We start from the raw sequence: 21,003 nt of genomic DNA on the forward strand, positions 1-21,003 counted from the left end.
ACTAGATTGAGTACACAATTACTCTATCTCTCGACATTATTGTTGCTAGTCGTCATATTCTTATCATCCTATGTATCAAGTACAATGATGAAAACCTCCATTGGTTTCTAATATTGACGAAGTGGTACTAGCAAAATTTATGTTTAATCAAATAAACATTTAAAGAAGAAGGTCCCATTAGATGTCCCACAACTAACCTGTTGATTCTTCAATAATTTGGGGCAGTTTCCTTTCTTGTGTCCAACATTTAAGACAATGGAAACTTTATTGGTCGGGATTGATAGGTTTAGTATCGTCATTCCTCAATGACTTTACTTTCAACATTACCTTGTATCAATTCCATTATTATCTTTACTTCTTGAACCTCGTCCTCATCTTAACGGTTTAAGAGAATGCTCCCACTCATTTCAATGAGTCTTTGCTTTGAGAAGCAAAATTGAATTCATGAAGATTACTCTTCATTTGTTCGTTTTAGTCTTAAAACTTTCATTGAAGTGGTTGCGTTATTTTGGTCAATTACGAATTCTGACAAAACTAATTACCAAAACAATTTATCGCTTCAAGGTACTTAATTCACTTAAGTATATGAAAAACAATCCATTGTAAGTAGAAGTGTTAGTCAAGAATCAAAAACCTGTTTGATAATGAATAACTTTAATCTATACTCTTTACAAGAGATCCTTAGCAATGGTTCATATGAGGTTTTAGAAGCAAATTCATATTTGTCTTTAGTTACGATGTTTTAATGGAGATTTGAGTCAAAATCGAAATGATATCGTATATGAATTGTGGTAAAGAAATAGAACAATATAAAAACGGAATAGTGGAAAACTTAACATTTATCGTTTTATAAATACTTGTAAATAACAAGTAAAGCATTTACATAGTGACCTCTACCCAACTATGATAAATGATTCCAAGATCCAAATTCATATTAACTTGGGCACGGGGTAGCCGATGAAACCCTTATCAATATAACTCGGTGGATTAACTCTTTAATCGATTCTACTTTTAGAACTCTTGGTCGATAAAATTACTCTAATATTTATCTATAGCCCAAAACACATCAACAAGGGCACGGGGTAGCCGATGAAACCCTTATCAATTACTTTTGTTGAGTTCAATCCAAATTTCGAATAAATGTGTCCATTATCCAAACCCACATTAACTTAGGCACGGGGTAGCCGATGAAACCCTCATCAACATGAATTCGGTGGATTAACATTTATCACCCACTTCCCCTACGTAACAAGGTTTGTACCCCGGGGTAGCCGAGTGCACTCCCTCGCGAAATAGGTTTTCATGGTTTCTACTATTTGGTAAGGCTATGTCTCAATTGATTGTTTTAGCGAGAGGTCGTGTCAATTTATTATCTATCACGTTTTAAGTGAACTAAAGCGGTGAACTACGATAATTCGAATTGACACGGTCGAAAAACTCGATAAAATAACAATGCATGTTTAGTTATGGCGATTTAGCGATGCATGTGACATAAAATAAAATGCAAGCATAAAGATAAATAAATCCTAGTATGGCCTTTCCTAAAATAGAAAAACTATTAATCTATTACATATTCGGAAACCAACTCCATTGGTCCCTTGAACTTCGGTTGTGACACGCATCTCGAGGTAACACCGTCTTTATGTATCGCCATTCTTGAAGAAATCCGTCTTTTGGAACTCCGGAATGAATAAAATTACATAATAAATTACATAATTTCCTATTATACATTTGTAACTAAAATAAAATAATCTATTAAATTACAAAACGGTGATACGAGATCACAATAAAAATTACAACCGAATCGATATTCCCATACATTTCGGGAAATACCAATTAAAATCTAAGGCCATACTAAGTAAAATTACATAATTCAAAAATTACATAAATTAAAATTATGACAATCATAAAGAAAATGCAGCATTATAATATGTATGAACATGCTCAATTTTTATGCTAAATCGCCCTTTAATTAGCCAATATCGTATATTACTCGGTTTTTACGGATTTGCGTGATTTCAACATTTTATAATCACAAAAAATGCACAAACTCATATTTATGCATAAGTTAATTACCCTAACCTCTTAGGACTCAAAATATAGTCTCCACTAGTAATTTGACCATAATTAACTTTTATTTACAAAATTGTTCATAAAAGGACCAAAAATTACAAAAATAAGCTATTAAACTTCAAATAAATCCAAAAATTTCAAATAAATTCAAAATTTGAAATTTAAATTCATGAACATTCTGGAAAAATTCCATGACACTCATAATGTTCAAAATCTTAGGTTAAAAATTCCGAAATTTTCGGAAAAACAATGTTGCGGTTTATCGATATTTAATAAAATAATCATAAAAACATGGAAAAATTATTTTCTTTAACTTTTCAATTTAAGATCTGAAAAAATATAATAAAATGCAACATTAGATGTTTTTCCTAAGTCATAGATTATGTTTTATTAATTTTCAACTAATAATGTCACTATTTATGCCATTTTTCTTCAAAAATTCATAAATCATGCTAAAAGACTTCTTTATAGCCAATTATTTTACACACATCTTGTAAAATTGCATGTGACAACATATTAATTTTCTATGACCAGATTCGAAATTTAACTCATATTAACCTATTTTTCTCTTAAATCCGAATTTAATAATGAAAAATTCATTTTTCGAGCATAACAAGTGCAAAAATTATGAAAATTTACAGGTTATCTCAAAATAATATATGTAACAACATATCCAAAAACCAAGTGAAAATTCGAAGTATAGCTAATTTTCGACCAAAAATGACATTTTTACTCATAAAATCACATTTAAATGTCATTATTATTAAATATGAACAATAAAAATCCGAAAAATTAACCAAAAAATCCTAAAACACTTTAGGACCAGAAATATTAACATGCATGTCATAATTTCGTGATATATCATAATAACACAAATTTTACAAGTTTTATTTGTTATTCATATAACTTGGAAAAACTTTTAACCAATTTGCATGCAAACAACCGTGGCTCTTGATACCGATTGAAGGAAATGTAGATCTTTATACATACTAACATACTCTTATATGTCAAAATTAATTTGTCATAAAATTAACAAAGGTCTTATGCATGCAAACTTTATATAAATAGAAGAGAAATCACATCCTTACATTGATGATTTCGGTTTTATGGGCACAAAAGAGATCTCCTTCTCTCTTGTTCTTGAGCTTTCCTTTTGGATGAACAAAGACCCAAGTGTAGGATCTCTCCCAAGGAATTATACCCAAGGCTTTCTCTTAATTAAAATTAATATTATAGATACTAGATAATATTAATTTTTGTAGAAAAATGACCCAAAATAAATTGGTTGTGCTCTTGAATATCCGGTCAAGAGTAGAAGTATTTTGGAGTGTTTTATCTCTCTAATTTCTCATAAAAGTGTAGAGAGAAAATTAATTTCTTATACTAGAAAATAATGTATGTGAATGAATGAAAAATTAGAGAAGAAAAATTCTCTAAATGGTCTTGGTAAAACCGGTGGGGGGAGGGATTGGGTAGCCTATGCATGGGCATGATTCTCTAACCAAGAGAATAGGTATGCAAGGCTAGGTGTAGGTAGTGTCATCATATTGTCTCCACTTAAATTATTAAACATAATTTAATCACCATAATCCCTCAATATTTCGATCCACTTATAATATGGGATCCATATTATTTTTGTCAATTTTGTCATATGTCACATGTCATATGTTACATAAATTTGTTGTGCATTTTTAACATATTAAAAATCAACGTATTATTAAAATACGTCACATGCAAAATCGACTTAGTAATTTCATAATTACTTGTACCAAAATATTTTACCGTTTATAAATCGCATTTATAATAATTCATTCAAATCCAATTGTTTCTTTAAACAATAATTTCATCCGAGTAATGATACAATTCGATTACTCAGACCGTATCTCATTTAATCACATTTCAATTTGATACGTAAATTTTACTTCCAAAATCGTCCGTCAATTTTTCAAGTAATTTAATTAACTCGTAACGTTATACGACTAATTAAATAATCAATTAAGAGTGTTGCCCTATAGGTATGACCTAGGGGGTCAACTGATCACCACCGTCACACGACAGTAATGTCAAACTCTAGTCAGCCAATCATTACCGATATATGTTGACCAGTTGACAGTAACAAAATTACTTCCCAATTGTATTCTTTAAAATGAGATTTAATAATGATATTTAAATCATGTGATCGCACTATTGTTGAGGACACATTTCCCAACACAATAGTCACAAAAGTTTTGCACATGCAAATTTGGATCCTTCAAAGGACTTCCCCCAAATTGCTTCCTCTCTACAAGGCTAATGAAAGCCGGTTTGATCTCGAATTTCGGGCCGGTAATTTGAGTAGTAGTAATACCGGCCGAAAGCATAGCCGCGATGGGCTTAGAATGATCAGAAAGTTTCACCATATTTTTAGTTGGAGATGGTGGTGATGGTGGAGATGATGAACTAGAAACCTCCTCCTCTTCAAAAGCTTTAAGATCGTCTAAGTAAGACTTTCTTGCACTTTCAAGTTGCACGGGAAAAGCGGCTTCTTTAACTTCTTTCCAAAAACGTCGTCTTCTATGAAAGGTTTTCTCGGGCTCGGAATCCGGTGAAAGCAAATCTCCACTACGAGAAGACCTGGGCATAAGACAACAATCTCTAGAAAATTGTAAGTAACGGTCTCAAGGAACAAGTGTTCCTCAAGACAAAGGAAAACAAGATAGAAATCAACAAATCTAAACGCAATAAAACCATGCTCCCCGGCAAGGGCGCCAAATTTTTATAGGCTATGTCGCACACTTAATCAAAGATAAATTTCCCTTGACACAAATTAATGTAGTACGAGGGTTCGAACACAAAGAGACGGGAATTGTGCTATGAAATGCTATGAATAGAAATCCTATCAAGGTCGGTTAACGATTAGTTTGGTTTATTGGTTGGTTTGTTAATAGCAAATAAAACGATGTAAAATATATGATTAACGGAATTTAGGGGAGTCGGGTCACACATTCAATTATATATATATATATTGTAACACTACGGATTTCCTTTGGAGCCTACTCGACCGAGTAGAGCCTACTCGGCCGAGTAGTGCTCTTTGTGTGAGTTATTTCGGTTCTGCCGAGGAACACTCGGCCGAGTATAGTGAATACTCGACCGAGTGTAGGCCACTCGGCCGAGTGTCGTCACACTCGACCGAGTGTCCGGTTTGGCGAAGTTATATTTCGACGGTTTGATTAAAGAGTGATTAGGGTATTTTATATTTTCAGCGTCAGTTTCTAATATCACTTTTCACACATTATCATTTCTACGTTACCCTAATCCTACCCAAATCATTCCCTAATTCCTTCCTTGAGCATCTCGTAGCATAGTTGTGTGGATATTTGCGGTGATTATTCCGTATAAACTCTTGTCGCATTGTTGGTAAGTTCTATCTTTGTAATTATTGTATCTTTTGGGTTACTGTACATTATATGGGAAGGGAATGTTGGGAATTGTTCAAAGTGTAATTGTGTTGTATGATCTTTGTATAGGAGAAGACTTCGTAGAGGAGCCTTTTTGATTGTCCGTGTTGCTTACTGCTGTGATTGCTAAGGTAGGGTTTCCCTACTCAGTTGTTGTGCTTTACATGACATGATTATTGTATTTATCGTTGTCTATTGATCATCGTAATATGGAGATTGTTGTGATAATGTTGGTGTGAGGGAATTGAGATGGCAGTAATGTCATGTGATTGTGTTTGTGGTGGAGTCACTTGCGGGAGTGGCTTCACACCCTAGTTCGCCCTCCGTGGAACCCGCCACGGGAGGGGATGTGCACATTAAGGGACAGGGATTATTGTCGCTCGTTGAGGAGCTGGACTAGGTGGGATCGGCTGCGGTCACCCATCGGCGGCGAGGGTTACCTGTTGCGATGGGTAACTGGCGGGCTACACACTTTAGTGTGTAGTCGGATACTATGTGAGACAGGGGTGATTGGGGATTGATGATGATCGACAAGTATTGCTTCTTTTGTCTTGGTTGTTGCATAATACTGACCCCGTTGTTGTTTGTGGAATCTGCGGTGATCCATTCGGGGATGGTGAGCAGGCTTGACAGGTTTTGCTAGTGAGAGCTTGGGATTTTTCTTGGGAGATTTGCCACCATAAGTCATAGCATCACCGTCGGAGTCTTAGCGAGTTTCTTTTATTCTTAAGACCTTGAATTTGTATTTCATTAAACGGTATTTGGTTTTGGATATTGTAACTTTGTTAATTACACTACTTTAATAAATGTGCTCGATTCGACGCTTTTGATATGTACTAACCTCGGGCAACCGAGATGGTAACGCGTTCTCATGGTAGGGTGGTCCTGGTAAGGCACCTTGGTATGAGGGGGTGTTACAAAGTGGTATCAGAGCCGAAGATTCCGGCACCTAAACAAATGAATTTAATGAACCTAGGGAGTCTAACTAAAATGAACCCGGGGAGAGTAGTCTGGAGCTACCGCAAAGACTCGGGAGACGTCCCGGAGTCGCATAATGGCCCTTACTAACTCGAGCCGGTAACTTGGGGAAAGTGTGGTGAGGACTAGGCCTTGTATGTGTCCGTATGTGAAGATGCATGTTAGTAAAAGTCGATAATTGTATATATGTGAGATGAAATTCTTAACTGTTGTGATGGGAGAAGTAATTGATGAGACGGTTGTGATTTCAACGTTGGATTTAGCGTATGTGCAAATTGGATGTTGACATGTTTACAATGTGGTGTTAAAGTTTTAATATATGTATCGCATGCTGAAGTGTTTATAACATGGCTTTTGAGTTCTTACGTAATTATTATGAGAATACTGAGTGTGATAGAGGGATCGTAAAGTGTTAACCTGTAAATAGTGTTACTCGGCCGAGCATTATAGGCACTCGACCGAGTATTGAGTACTCGGCCGAGCATAAGGGAACTCGACCGAGTGTTGTTTGAAGGAAAATAGCAATCGCTACTGTTTATGGTAACTCGACCGAGCATGGTGTTACACTCGACCGAGTATGGTCCACTCGGCCGAGTGTGGCTATACTCGACCGAGTGCTTCTTTTTGTGTTTTCATGTTTGTCTCTGGAGTCGATACTCGACCGAGTATCTGAGAGGATACTCGACCGAGTGTTCTTTACTCGACCGAGTGTCGTTTATACTCGGCCGAGTGTTCTTATGGCGGAGGGATGTTATATTTTGAGCATATGTTTACGTTTCTTTCATTCTTATCAGCTCAAAATGCCGCCCAAAAGAACTCCCGCACAGATCCAAGCTTCGGAGATGTCTGTTGATGAGGTTGCTCGCATGATTGAGCAACAAGAGGCTCTCCTTGAAGCTCTTAAAAATGTGGGAAAAGGAAACGAGAAGAGGATGGATGCAACTCAGCTTAGCATCAACATTGCTCGTTTCCACCCTCCCACATATGACGGGGTAGGTGAACCAAAGCTACTCGAGAAGTGGCACCGTGAGATTGAAGCTCTCATGGAAATGGTTAAATGCCCTGAGGATATGATTGTTGAACAGGTGGTGTACTACTTAAGGGGAGAAGCTGCAGTTTGGTGGCAGAACGTCAAGGAGGATGCTAGAGCTTACTACCAGGAGGAAGGGGCTATTCCGTGGTCTGGGTTGAAGAGCGCTATGAGAGAGCAGTTTGTGCCGGAGCATATCCGACACAAGATGAGATCCGACTTTGAATCTTTCACTATGTCTGAGGAGATGACAGTCACTGATTACTATCATCGATTTGTGGAGCTGTCTCGTTATGTGGAAGATTTGCAGCTCGGACAGAAAGGTTTGGCTCTCCGATTTGAGAGGGGCTTGTCTGCTAAGATCGTGAGTCGTATGCAGGCTGGGGTTGCTACTGACCTCAAGGAAGTGTACCTGAGAGCGGGTCAAGCTGAGAGAATGGTGGATCTCTCAAGGGAGATCGAGGAGAGGTCTGCTACAGAAAAGAGGAAGGCGGCTGATGGTGGACACAACAGTCAGCCCACAAACAAGAAAGGGAATTTCAGCAATGCTAAGGCTTTTTCTGGTGGAGCCGGTTTCTCTGGAGGTTCTCGTGGCTGGGTGAAGAATGGGGGTCGGACTGTAAGTGACAACACCAACCTTACGTGCTTCAACTGTGGTGGTGTAGGCCACAAAAGGCGGGAATGCACGAGCTACAAGCCCGGCCATGGTTCAGGAGCTCGATCAGGAAATTTCTCTCAGGGGCCGACTCAGAGTTTTGCTAGTAGCCGACCGGGAGGTTCATGGGGCAACAGAGGTGGACGGGGGTAACCGGGCGGTTACAACCGCGGAGGTGGTGGATCTTACCGGCGCCGAGAATAACGATGTCACCCGAGATTCGGCGGCTAAGCCTAGTACCTCCAATGCTTCAGTTCAGGGTGGAGGACAGAAGAATAGTGGAAAGCTCTTCATGATGGATAAGCAGGAAGCACAGGATGATGCTCATGTAGTTACCGGTACCTTTCTTGTTAATAATGTACCGTCTTTTGTTTTGTTTGATTCCGGGGCTACACATTCGTTTGTGTCTAAAAGTCATGCTGTGTCTATGGGTTTGGGCAATTTTGAGGTTGTAAAAGATGATGTGTTCATACCTTCGGGGGAGTCTGTGTCGTGTCTCAAGTTATATAAGGATATATCTATGGTGATTGGAGGGGTAGATTTACCAGTAAACCTGTTAGAGTTTCCTAAGGATGGGTTTGAGGTGATTGTCGGGATGGATTGGCTAGGTAGGTATGATGCCGGGATAGATTGTAGACGAGAGAGAGTGTCTTTAAAGAGTCCCAAGGGTGTTAAGGTGTCCTATAGGGGGTTTGTGGTAAAGCCTAAGTGTAGGTTTATAGCGGTTATGACTCTAAAGTCATGTTTAAGGAAGAAGTGTCCCTTAATCCTTTGTCATGTGAGAGATCACCGAGTAGAGCCGCCGACAACTGCTGAGATTTCCGTGGTGAAAGAATTTGAAGATGTATTTCCTGAGGAAATACCGGGTTTGCCTCCCAAGAGGGATGTTGATTTCAGCGTGGAGCTTAAGCGAACGGTCCTATATCTAAAGCACCTTATCGTATGGCACCTAAAGAGTTGGCTGAGTTGAAGAAGCAGTTACATGAGTTGTTAGACAAGGGTTATATCAGGCCGAGCGTGTCACCGTGGGGAGCTCCAGTTCTTTTCGTAAAGAAGAAAGATGGGAGTATGAGATTGTGCATTGACTACAGAGAGCTCAATCGGGTTACAGTGAAGAACAAGTATCCGTTGCCGAGGATTGATGATTTGTTCGATCAGCTAAGTGGAGCTGGTGTATTCTCTAAAATTGATCTGAGGTCGGGGTATCATCAGTTGAGGATAGCAGACGAAGATATTCCTAAAACAAATGCGTTCGATCTCGTTATGGTCACTACGAGTATGTAGTGATGCCTTTTGGGTTGACCAATGCACCAGGCGGCTTTTATGGATTTGATGAATCGGATCTTCACACCGTTTTTGGATAGGTTTGTGGTTGTTTTCATCGACGATATCCTAGTTTATTCCAAGACCAAGGAAGAGCACGAAGAGCACTTGAGGATAGTCTTGCAGACCTTGAGAGAAAATCAGCTCTATGCCAAGTTATCCAAGTGTGAGTTCTGGTTAGAGGAAGTGGCTTTTCTAGGCCATGTTATATCCAAGAAAGGGGTATCTGTGGATCCTAGTAAGATTGAGGCCGTTACCAAGTGGGAATCGCCGAAGAATGTTGCTGAGATCCGGAGTTTCTTAGGCCTTGCCGGCTACTCTACGGAGATTTGTGAAGGATTTTTCTACCATAGCACGGCCTATGACGTCCTTGATGAGGAAAGAAGTCGATTTGTTTGGGATGAGAGTTGTGAAACGGCGTTTCGGACCTTAAAAGAACGCTTGACCACGCTCCTATCCTAGCCTTGCACGAGGTTGTGAGAACTTTGAGGTCTATACCGATGCTTCAAAGAACGGTTTGGGTTGTGTCTTGATGCGGGGAGGGAAAGTTATAGCGTATGCTTGAGGCGATTGAAGCAATATGAGGAGAACTACCCTACTCATGATTTGGAGTCAGGTGCGATCGTGTTCGCTCTTAAGATTTGGAGACACTACCTTTATGGCGCAACTTTTAAGGTGTTCTCTGATCATAAGAGTCTAAAGTATATCCACACTCAGAAGGAGCTTAACATGCGACAGAGGCGGTGGATGGAGCTTATTGGAGATTATGATATGGATATGGAGATCATCTATCATGAGGGTAAAGCTAATGTTGTCGCTGATGCTTTGAGTAGGAAGAGCGTTCATTCGCTATGTACAGCTATGTCCTTGCTGAAGTTGAGAGATGAGATGTCTAGATTGGGGATCTTTATGATTCGAGAAGGGGGTACCATCGGGGATTTGACGATCGAGCCAGAGTTGTATGAAAACATCAAAAGTAAGCAAGAGCTCGATCCTAAGATCCAGGAGTGGAAGTCAAAGGTAGATAGTGCAGCAGCTTCCAGGTTCTCTATACATCCAGACGGGAGTGTTCGTTTTGATGGGAGATGGTGTGTTCCTGACGATGCAGAGTTGAGGAGAATGATCTTGTCAGAGGCTCATTGCACTCCTTATTCAGTTCACCCGGGTGGTGATAAGCTTTACAGAGACCTTAAGAAGACTTTTTGGTGGCCGAACATGAAGAGAGACGTAGCTGAGTTTGTGGCTAGATGTTTGACCTGTCAAAGGGTCAAAGGTGAACAAAGGAGACCTCAAGGTAAGATTCAGGTCTCGACAAAGTGCACGAGTGGAAGTGGGAGTCGATCTCCATGGACTTTAATGTGGGGTTACCTAGGTCACAGCAAGGTAACAACATGATTTGGGTGATTGTGGATCGGCTAACCAAATCAGCCCATTTCGTTCCCATGAAGGATACTTGGTCTAAGATGCAGCTTGCATTGGGTTACAGAAAGCATGTGGTTCGGTTGCATGGCATTCCGAAAGATATTGTTTCCGATCGTGATGCGAGGTTCATATCAAAGTTTTGGCAAGAACTGCAAGAGTTGATGGGTACAACACTGAAGATGAGTACAGCTTTTCATCCGGCAACCGATGGTCAGACAGAGCGGACCATCAAGACCTTAGAAGACATTCTAAGGGCATGTGTTATGGACTTTGGAGGCAGTTGGGAAGACAGACTCGATTTGATCGAGTTTTCATACAATAATAGTTATCATACAAGTATTGGGATGGCACCATTTGAAGCTTTGTATGGCCGAAATGCCAAGTCCAGTTTGTTGGGATGATAGTTCCGAGACAAAGGGGTTTTAGGGCCACAATTGGTTCAAGATATGGTTGAGCGAGATCCAGTTGATTCGCCAAAAGATGAGAGCACTCAAGATCGTCAAAAAGAGCTACGCCGACTTACACCGCAGGGACATTGAGTTCGCGGTAGGTGACAAGGTGCTTTTGAAAGTGTCACCTATGCGAGGTGTTATGAGGTTTGGGAAAAAGGGTAAGTTAAGCCAAAAGTTTATAGGCCCTTATGAAATTCTGGACCGTGTTGGCGAGGTAGCCTACAGGTTAGCTTTACCACCAGCTTTGGATAGAGTTCACAATGTTTTTCATGTGTCTCAACTCCGGAAATATGTGAGTGACCCGTCGCACATCCTCGAGATGGAGAACATCGAACTTGATGAATCCTTGTCCTATGCTGAGATTCCTAAGGAGATTCTTGATCGCAAGGTTCGTAAGACCCGGAATGGTGAGACGGTCTTACTCAAGGTCCTTTGGTCTAATCATAATGTGGAGGAAGCCACATGGGAACCCGAGGAAGCTATGCGAGACCGTTTTCCTAACCTTTTTGATCGGTATGTTTGGTTACGGGGACGTAACCGTTGTCTTTAAGGGGGGTAGGAGATGGTCGCGATGGTGTTTTGTGTTTTCTTTGCTTTGTTTGATTCGTGTCGGGAGATGTGTTTGGGGTAACTTGTTGTGATGCTTGTGTAGTTCCTTGGAGTTGTTTCATGTGTTTGTTAGAGTCTGGTGTCGTGGTGTTGTGTTTGTGTGTGGTTGAGTGTGAACTTCGGGACGAAGTTCTTTTTAGGGGGAAAGATTGTAACACTACGGATTTCCTTTGGAGCCTACTCGACCGAGTAGAGCCTACTCGGCCGAGTAGTGCTCTTTGTGTGAGTTATTTCGGTTCTGCCGAGGAACACTCGGCCGAGTATAGTGAATACTCGACCGAGTGTAGGCCACTCGGCCGAGTGTCGTCACACTCGACCGAGTGTCCTGGTTTAAGCGAAGTTATATTTCGACGGTTTGATTAAAGAGTGATTAGGGTATTTTATATTTTCAGCGTCGATTTCTAATATCACTTTTCACACATTATCATTTCTACGTTACCCTAATCCTACCCAAATCATTCCCTAATTCCTTCCTTGAGCATCTCGTAGCATAGTTGTGTGGATATTTGCGGTGATTATTCCGTATAAACTCTTGTCGCATTGTTGGTAAGTTCTATCTTTGTAATTATTGTATCTTTTGGGTTACTGTACATTATATGGGAAGGGAATGTTGGGAATTGTTCAAAGTGTAATTGTGTTGTATGATCTTTGTATAGGAGAAGACTTCGTAGAGGAGCCTTTTTGATTGTCCGTGTTGCTTACTGCTGTGATTGCTAAGGTAGGGTTTCCCTACTCAGTTGTTGTGCTTTACATGACATGATTATTGTATTTATCGTTGTCTATTGATCATCGTAATATGGAGATTGTTGTGATAATGTTGGTGTGAGGGAATTGAGATGGCAGTAATGTCATGTGATTGTGTTTGTGGTGGAGTCACTTGCGGGAGTGGCTTCACACCCTAGTTCGCCCTCCGTGGAACCCGCCACGGGAGGGGATGTGCACATTAAGGGACAGGGATTATTGTCGCTCGTTGAGGAGCTGGACTAGGTGGGATCGGCTGCGGTCACCCACTGGCGGCGAGGGTTACCTGTTGCGATGGGTAACCTGGCAGGGCTACACACTTTAGTGTGTAGTCGGATACTATGTGAGACAGGGTGATTGGGGATTGATGATGATCAGACAAGTATTGCTTCTGTTTGTCTTGGTTGTTGCATAATACTGACCCCGTTGTTGTTTGTGGAATCTGCGGTGATCCATTCGGGGATGGTGAGCAGGCTTGACAGGTTTTGCTAGTGAGAGCTTGGGATTTTTCTTGGGAGATTTGCCACCATAAGTCATAGCATCACCGTCGGAGTCTTAGCGAGTTTCTTTTATTCTTAAGACCTTGAATTTGTATTTCATTAAACGGTATTTGGTTTTGGATATTGTAACTTTGTTAATTACACTACTTTAATAAATGTGCTCAGTTCAGACGCTTTTGATATGTACTAACCTCGGGCAACCGAGATGGTAACGCGTTCTCATGGTAGGGTGGTCCTGGTAAGGCACCTTGGTATGAGGGGGTGTTACATATATATATATATATATATATATATATATATATATATATATATATATATATATATATATATATATATATATATATATATATATATATATATATAGAGAGAGAGAGAGAGAGAGAGAGAGAGAGAGAGAGTTAAGATCCGGTGAGAACGGTGAGAACGTTCTTTAATTAAATCACAAGTATGGCGCTATAACGCAACATGTTCATTCTCCTATATCCCCAAATTCCAAACCTCCAACCCCCATCATATTCTTATCAATAACTACCACCATCACCGACATCACCATTCACCGGCAGTAACCACCACCTTACGTCAGCGACGAGTCCCGACCATCCGTTTCTCTCCGGCGACCTTAACGTTGGGGTTTTTCGTGGAGCTTATTCGTTCTCTCCTCTGGCATCGTCGGTGAACCGTCGACGAACTTCCCTAAAGCCGACACAACTCCAACGACACCATTTAACACCACCAACCCCTAACATTTCCCGATTATCGAACCCCAGATCCTCCTTCTCATTCCACTTGAGACACCATCGTTCTACCTCTCCGACAATCAGTAGCAGATTCCGCAGTGGTAGTCGCCAGTAAGTGTGATGAAGGTGGTCGGCTATGGTGCTGTCTAATTGACAGCGAAATCTCCGTCGTGTGTACTTGTGGTCACCCGTAAAAACTGGTGGTGGTGGGTTTGGAAAATTTCTGTTTTGCAAAATTAAGATTGACATTAAATTAATAGTAGAAAGTGTGTGGTAGTTGTCCGTAATTAATTTCCGCCAATTTCTCAATTTCACACCCAGTAAAGCCTTAACTTTCCCCCTTCCTCGATTAATTACAGTGACAATCTATTTTTGTCGCACATGCTTTGCAAAAAAATTAAGCCCACTGAATGGTATAATCATCTACTTTTTATCAATTTTGTAGTGTACTTAAGTCTGTAATTTAATACTCCTATGTCTGATGTAAAGTTTATAATTGAATTGTGTTTGTTGTGTTATTAGCAGTATAACGGCATTGAATTTTGACTCTTATTTATTTGAAACATTAAAGATGTTATTGTATTAGATACGTTAATTATAATATCAGATACATTATTCATATCTCATAAAAAGTGTACTTAGAATAGAAAAAAAATATATCTACATTATTAAAAAGTTTATATAAAATTTAGATAAAAAGTGTATCTAAAATGAAAAGTGTATCTACATTCTTAAAAAGTGTATATAGAATTTTGGTAAAAAGTGTACCTACGATAGTCAAAAATGTATATGAGATTTGGTAAAAAAAAAAAAAAAAAAAAAAGTAACTACATTGTTAAAAAGTGTATATAGAATTCTGATAAAAAGTGTACCTACGATAGTCAAAAGTTTATTTGAGATTTGGTAAAAAAAAAAATGTATCTATATTATTAAAAAGTGTATGTAGAATTCTAGTAAAAAAGTGTACCTACGATAGTCAAAAGTGTATCTGAGATTTGGTTAAAAAAAAATATTATATATATATATATATATATATATATATATATATATATATATATATATATATATATATATATATATATATATATATATATATATATATATATATAACTCGAATAAATAACATTGTCAATTGTTTAGGCTAAAGACACCCACCTCTCGATATTAGTGTCAACCATAGACCGGGTCCTAGATATCTCTCGATATGACTAGGCCGTCCTACTACATATGCTTAGTCTAATTCGAATCCGTGCCTCTCGACTTATAGAATGAATTAACAAACTTAATCGTTGAATATGGCCACTAAACAAAGATTAATCGTGACAATACAAACATGTGATAGAAACAATTAGACAATATTACATCAACCTAATTTAACATTTACATATTTTAATTATGCATGGCTTCCCTAATCCCTAGACAAAAGGGTATTGCTCACTCATATTAGAAATAAAACTAACCATGTATGATGTAGTAAATATGTTGAACATGAATTAGGAAATTGATTAATATTAATATGAAACTAATAACTAATAATAGAGCAAATGATGAAATGATTAACTAATTAACTTGTAATAGAAATAACAAAAGCAATAACGAAATGTAGAACTAGAATTACCGAAATGTAGAACTCGTATTAAGAACTTGTAAAGGAAGAACAAATAAGAACCAAATAACTTTAAATAACTTATATTGAAATGTGGAATGATTAACAATATGTTTGACAAAGGAAAGCTTAAAGGAAACAAACTAATTCTGAAGTAATCTGTAAATTGTGCGTAAGAGATATGCCCCTAAAGTCCTACTAACACCTCCCTTATATAGTAAAGAGGGGGTGTAACGTATACACCTAGAAATCGGAAACCCCGATCGGCGCCGTGGTGATCCAGCTCGGTCTTCTTAATTCCTCTAGTTAATGCTCATAGTATCCAATGTTCGTGTTTAATGCCTTGTTTAATCGTCTCATAATGATCTTAAAGCATGGCATCCAATGTATTCTAGCATCCTAAGGTTCCACCTAGTTGGACTTGAATTCTTGGGCTTGACTTGCATTTGACTTCATTTTGAATTTTTCATTTCAATCCACATCTTCATGAATGCAATACTCATGCAACACTACAATGTTGGTCCAACTCATGCTCCACATTTAGCCTTTTACACTAGCTCTTGCAAATTTGTTAGAAATAAGCTCCTAAAAAGTCAAGTTTCTACAAAATGTGACAAATCATGCAAAGACAACTAGAATACAATATTAGCTCATAAAACCACTAAGATTAGTGAAAATGAGATGTATATTAGAGCAAAAATAAGGAGATAAAGTCTATATAAAATGTATTTATCATCAATTAACTCCCCCCACACCACCCAAAACCAATACTTAACTCCCTTCATATAACTATCTGCCATTATCAATTAACTCCCCCACACTACCCAAAACCCATACTTAACTCCCTCCATATAACTATCTGCCATCATCATACCTTTCCTGCCACTTTTTTCCAAAGAAACAAATAACACAAAAACAAAATACATTCAACAACAATGAAGCAACCTACCAAAAAAACGATTGCAGAACTTCAAGAAGGCGATTTTAACGTTTACATCAAAGCGAGGGTGATAAGAAAATGGAAGAAAGATGACCGAACAATCAAGGGAAAGGGTATTTTCATTAAGTTGAATTCTTATTGGTTGATGAAGAGAAAAATGTTATTAAAGGATTAATCACAAAATGACTCATTAATAATTACGATGAAAGAATTCAGGAAAGTAACACATACAAAATTGGGAGATTCCAATCAATTCGTAACCTTGGATTCAACATTGCAGCAACACACGAGTGTCGGATCAGTTTTGGTACACGGACAACTATTGAAGAAATAGAGGGTGAGTCAATTCCAAACATGGTTTTAAGTTTGTCGATTTTGAAGACATTATTGGTGACAAACTAGAAGGAAGGGAACTAATAGGTATCATCATTAGCACCTTAAGTTTTTAAATGTTGTTTAATCATATATTGAACACTTTACTGAATTGATTTAATGTTTTATATACAATTTATTAAATAAATTTTATTTTATTTATAGATGTCATAGCAGGAGTAGATGACTACAAAGCCGTCTTCGTACAAAACAATTCCAAGAAAGTGGCTCTTGACTTGGCAAACAAAATGTAAGACTAATATCATTTTCAATTTTCAACATCATTTCAAAAAAATGTCAGACATTACTTATCAATACAATCCTAATCAAATTGCAATGATACTCAATTATCATTTTGGATGTGGGGGCCTTACACTAAAGATGGTGAACATATAGCAACAGAACTTCGCTACAAGTCCGAGAAACCAATTATTGTTTTGCAATGTGTGGAAAGGGTAGTCACAAAAGGTAACGTCTTCGTTACATTAATATAAATGCTGATAAATTATCATTAAAAAATATGTTCATATTTGTTCATTTTAAATTCACACATCAAGTTATTATGAAGGCGCAGATTTTTAAGACATTATTGACACAAAATAATATGCACTTTACCTTTAATAATCTCAATGTATATAGAATGCCAGTTTAGTAAGTCCTTAAACGTCACAAAATATTGCCATAATTTATTTCTTTCGAATTATAGGGGGACATATACGTATATCAACTGTAGACGATGCTACGAAGATTTATGTTAATCCGGACATACAAGAGGCACATGATATTAGAGCAAGGTGAGTACATAAAAAAAACAAATTTTCTTTTAAACATAATCACATCTAGATAGAAGCTTACTACTCATCCAACACACAAAATCATGCAGATTAACAGCAAGGCCTGGTAGAAGCAAATGTGTTGTTGAAAGCAAGAAGAAGACAATATTGGATGATAGTTACAAGACACTACATGAAGTCATGTCTACTGAATTGGTTAGCATATAAGTGATACACAAATTTTATTAATCACTACTTTAGTTTTTGAACATCAATCATTACTTTAGTTTTTGAATATTTATTAAAATCGGATTAACAAAACATACTGGCAAATATGTCACGGTGGCATATTTAACTGAAATCGATGATACTTTTGGATGATACCTTAATATATGCCAAAAGTGTACAAGCCCGGTTGGGAGGAGACATGACAAATGATACTGCACAAACGAAAGTTGCATTGCACATGGAGAGGGCAGCAAAGATAGAGCCACAAGGTAAAATCAATAACTCCAACTATATTTATTCTGCGATATAACTCAAGTATATATATATATTCTACGATATAACAATATTTGATACATGTAGATTTAAGGTTAGATTTTTAATCAACGATGAAACTGGAGCAAAGGCAAACTTAATCATGTATGGTAGAAAGATAAAAAAGGAGGTTGCAAAGACTCTTATGTTATGTTTAGGCAGACTAAAACATGCATGAACACAAAATTTTATTACACACGAATTCTTTTTGTTACATATAATTTTAATCATTGCCTAATAAGCTTATCTATAAAATATTATTAAAAGGCTAGCCTAAAATTGCCACGTAGACAATGCCACACGGGATGAAAAAAAGCCACGTACACAATAACAATGTGACTTGGCAAACTAATATAACATGGATAACCAATTTATTATATGTAAAAAATTTATTTATAGATAACCAATTTATTATAGATGTCCCCACAGACGGCGCCTAAAAAAAAAAAATTATTATTATATTGCATTAATTTAATTCACTTATTTTTTATTTAAAAATTCATCCATATTCCATTAGCTTTAAACTTAATTAACTAAAAAAAGACTACAATAAAAAAATACGGATTAACTATAAGTTAATAATTTTAAGATATTTCATATGGAGTAGTATTATATGTATTCGAATTAAAAAAAAACTGAATGCATAAGAAATTAAGAACGAAGAAGAATCTATACTATCTAATTAAAAAGCTAAAAAAAGTCATTTAAGTTTATTCCAAGTCATTTTCAACAATTGCTAAAAATATTTAATTTTATTCCATGTCATTATCAATAATTGCTATTATACTTGATTAATTTGACATATTTACTTGGTAAGATTGTTAGTATACCTTAATTAATATGGCGCAATAAATATTTTAATGAATTTTTAACACCTAAGAATATAAGGAGATAAATATAAAATGTATTGACAAAGAAAATAAAGAGACAAGGTCATGAACTCATGGTAAACAAAGAGACATAGATTAATCTTATATATAAGATTAAATTTTCTATGTACAATTGTACATCATTGTAAATGCCATATTTTTTCATTTTTTTTCAATCTTAATATTTTTTAAGCTCTGGAATAGTTTTGTATTATAACTATCTTTTTTCTATTTATGTATACTTAATTAATTTAGTGTATTAACTTTGTAAGATTGTTAGTGTACCATAATTAAGATTGCACAATAAATATGTTAATGGCTTTTAACACCTAGCTAGGAATATAATGAGACAAATAAAAAAAGGCATAACAAAGAAAATAAAGAGGCATGAACTCTTGATAAATAGAGAGGCATATAAGACTAAATTTTCTATGTACATACTTATAAATACAAGATTTTTTTTAGTTTTCTTTTTACATTCCTAACTAGTTTCTATTCCCGTGCATTACACGGAATCATTTAAGGCTAATTTGATGGTATTTTTTTATGGCAATTATAGATGAGACATCAATCACCTCTTTATCGATCTTCAAAATGATTTATTAACTCGTTTATCTTCTCAATTTTTTGATTCTTTAAAATCATATTGTGGTAGTTGCTTATTTTTTTTTTTCACAAAATTCACTTTGCACGAGAGTGCTTTCAGAAGTCATCTTATCTTATGAAATTGAAATATGACATATGGAAGGTGATAGATAATTTAGTTTTTTTTTATAATTAAATTTATAGATAAGTTCGATGGTTACGATATTGGTTAAATTTCAAACTCATAATTAGAATGTAATATACGATTCATAATCAGAATGTAATGAAATAAATTGCAATTTTATAAAAAAAAAACTCAGAACACATAGCAAGATCACCTTATGAATAATTTATGGTAGTCGTGTACTAAAATTATATGCATTGACATATTAAAATATAAAGACCAAAGTAAAAAAAGGGACAAAGTAGGTTAAGCAAACAATTAGTTAGCCTCAAAACTCCAATTTCACTCCAAAAGTGCTATTTTTCGAGAGGTGAAATGATGAAAAAAAATACCAAAATAAAACATTTATGTGAAAGTCTCTGAAATATTAAATTCTTTTACGAACCTAAAAACTATTAGTCATTTACGTTGATGTCAATATTGGAGTTAGTATGCAACATATAGTTGTTTAAACAATCTTAGTATTTCGCTTCTCCATATAGTCTTCTTTCTCCAAATGAACCATCCCTACCAAAAAAATTAACTTATTAATTAATGTGGATTAACAAACAAAATAAAATAATGGAATTTGACTTATGTAATATTAAGCATATCGTTATTAACTTAAATTTCCCTTAAATAATGAAAGGAACGGGGACTCAAGTCGTAGAGATATAAGTATATTTACCTTTGAAAAGCACAACACCACAAATCTTGATAACCCCAATATGGGAACAAAAGAAACACATGCATGAAGGTGAAAATGTGATGAACACTTCACAACCCAATGGAACTTTCATAAAAATAAATAAATTAATAAGTAATTTAAAACCTTAATACGTTTGGCTTGACGTGAATACAATAAAAGGAAAGAATACTTACACATGGAATTGTATTGATGATGGGGATAATAAAAATTTTGACTTATAAATTTTGCCTTCCTTCAAAAATATATAACCAGTTGAAGATACGTTTTAGGACTTTTGAGCATCCTTATTTCATTATTATGAAATTTAATATGGAGCAAAATTCATGACTATTGAGCATGATTTTTTAATTATTATCAAATTTAATATTGATATAAATATAAAAGAAGGAGAAATGGAATGTTAAAGATTTGTTTAATTTTAATTTTTAATTTTTTATTTTTACAAAATGCACTTTGCAAGATTTGTTTTAAAAAAATATCTTGAAA

The 21,003-nt window shown here is 36.4% G+C and overlaps 1 long non-coding RNA gene across 1 annotated transcript; it reads left to right on the forward strand.

Annotated features, from left to right (window-relative positions):
• The first annotated feature begins 12,387 nt into the window (after positions 1-12,387).
• Positions 12,388-13,398, forward strand: LOC141614836 (uncharacterized). Its single transcript, XR_012529399.1, has 2 exons — positions 12,388-12,700; positions 13,197-13,398. It is a non-coding gene; the product is annotated as an uncharacterized LOC141614836 (long non-coding RNA).
• The last annotated feature ends 7,605 nt before the right edge of the window (positions 13,399-21,003 follow it).

Source organism: Silene latifolia, chromosome 11 (assembly GCF_048544455.1).
Source record: "Silene latifolia isolate original U9 population chromosome 11, ASM4854445v1, whole genome shotgun sequence".
In the NCBI taxonomy this organism is placed as follows: domain Eukaryota; kingdom Viridiplantae; phylum Streptophyta; class Magnoliopsida; order Caryophyllales; family Caryophyllaceae; genus Silene; species Silene latifolia.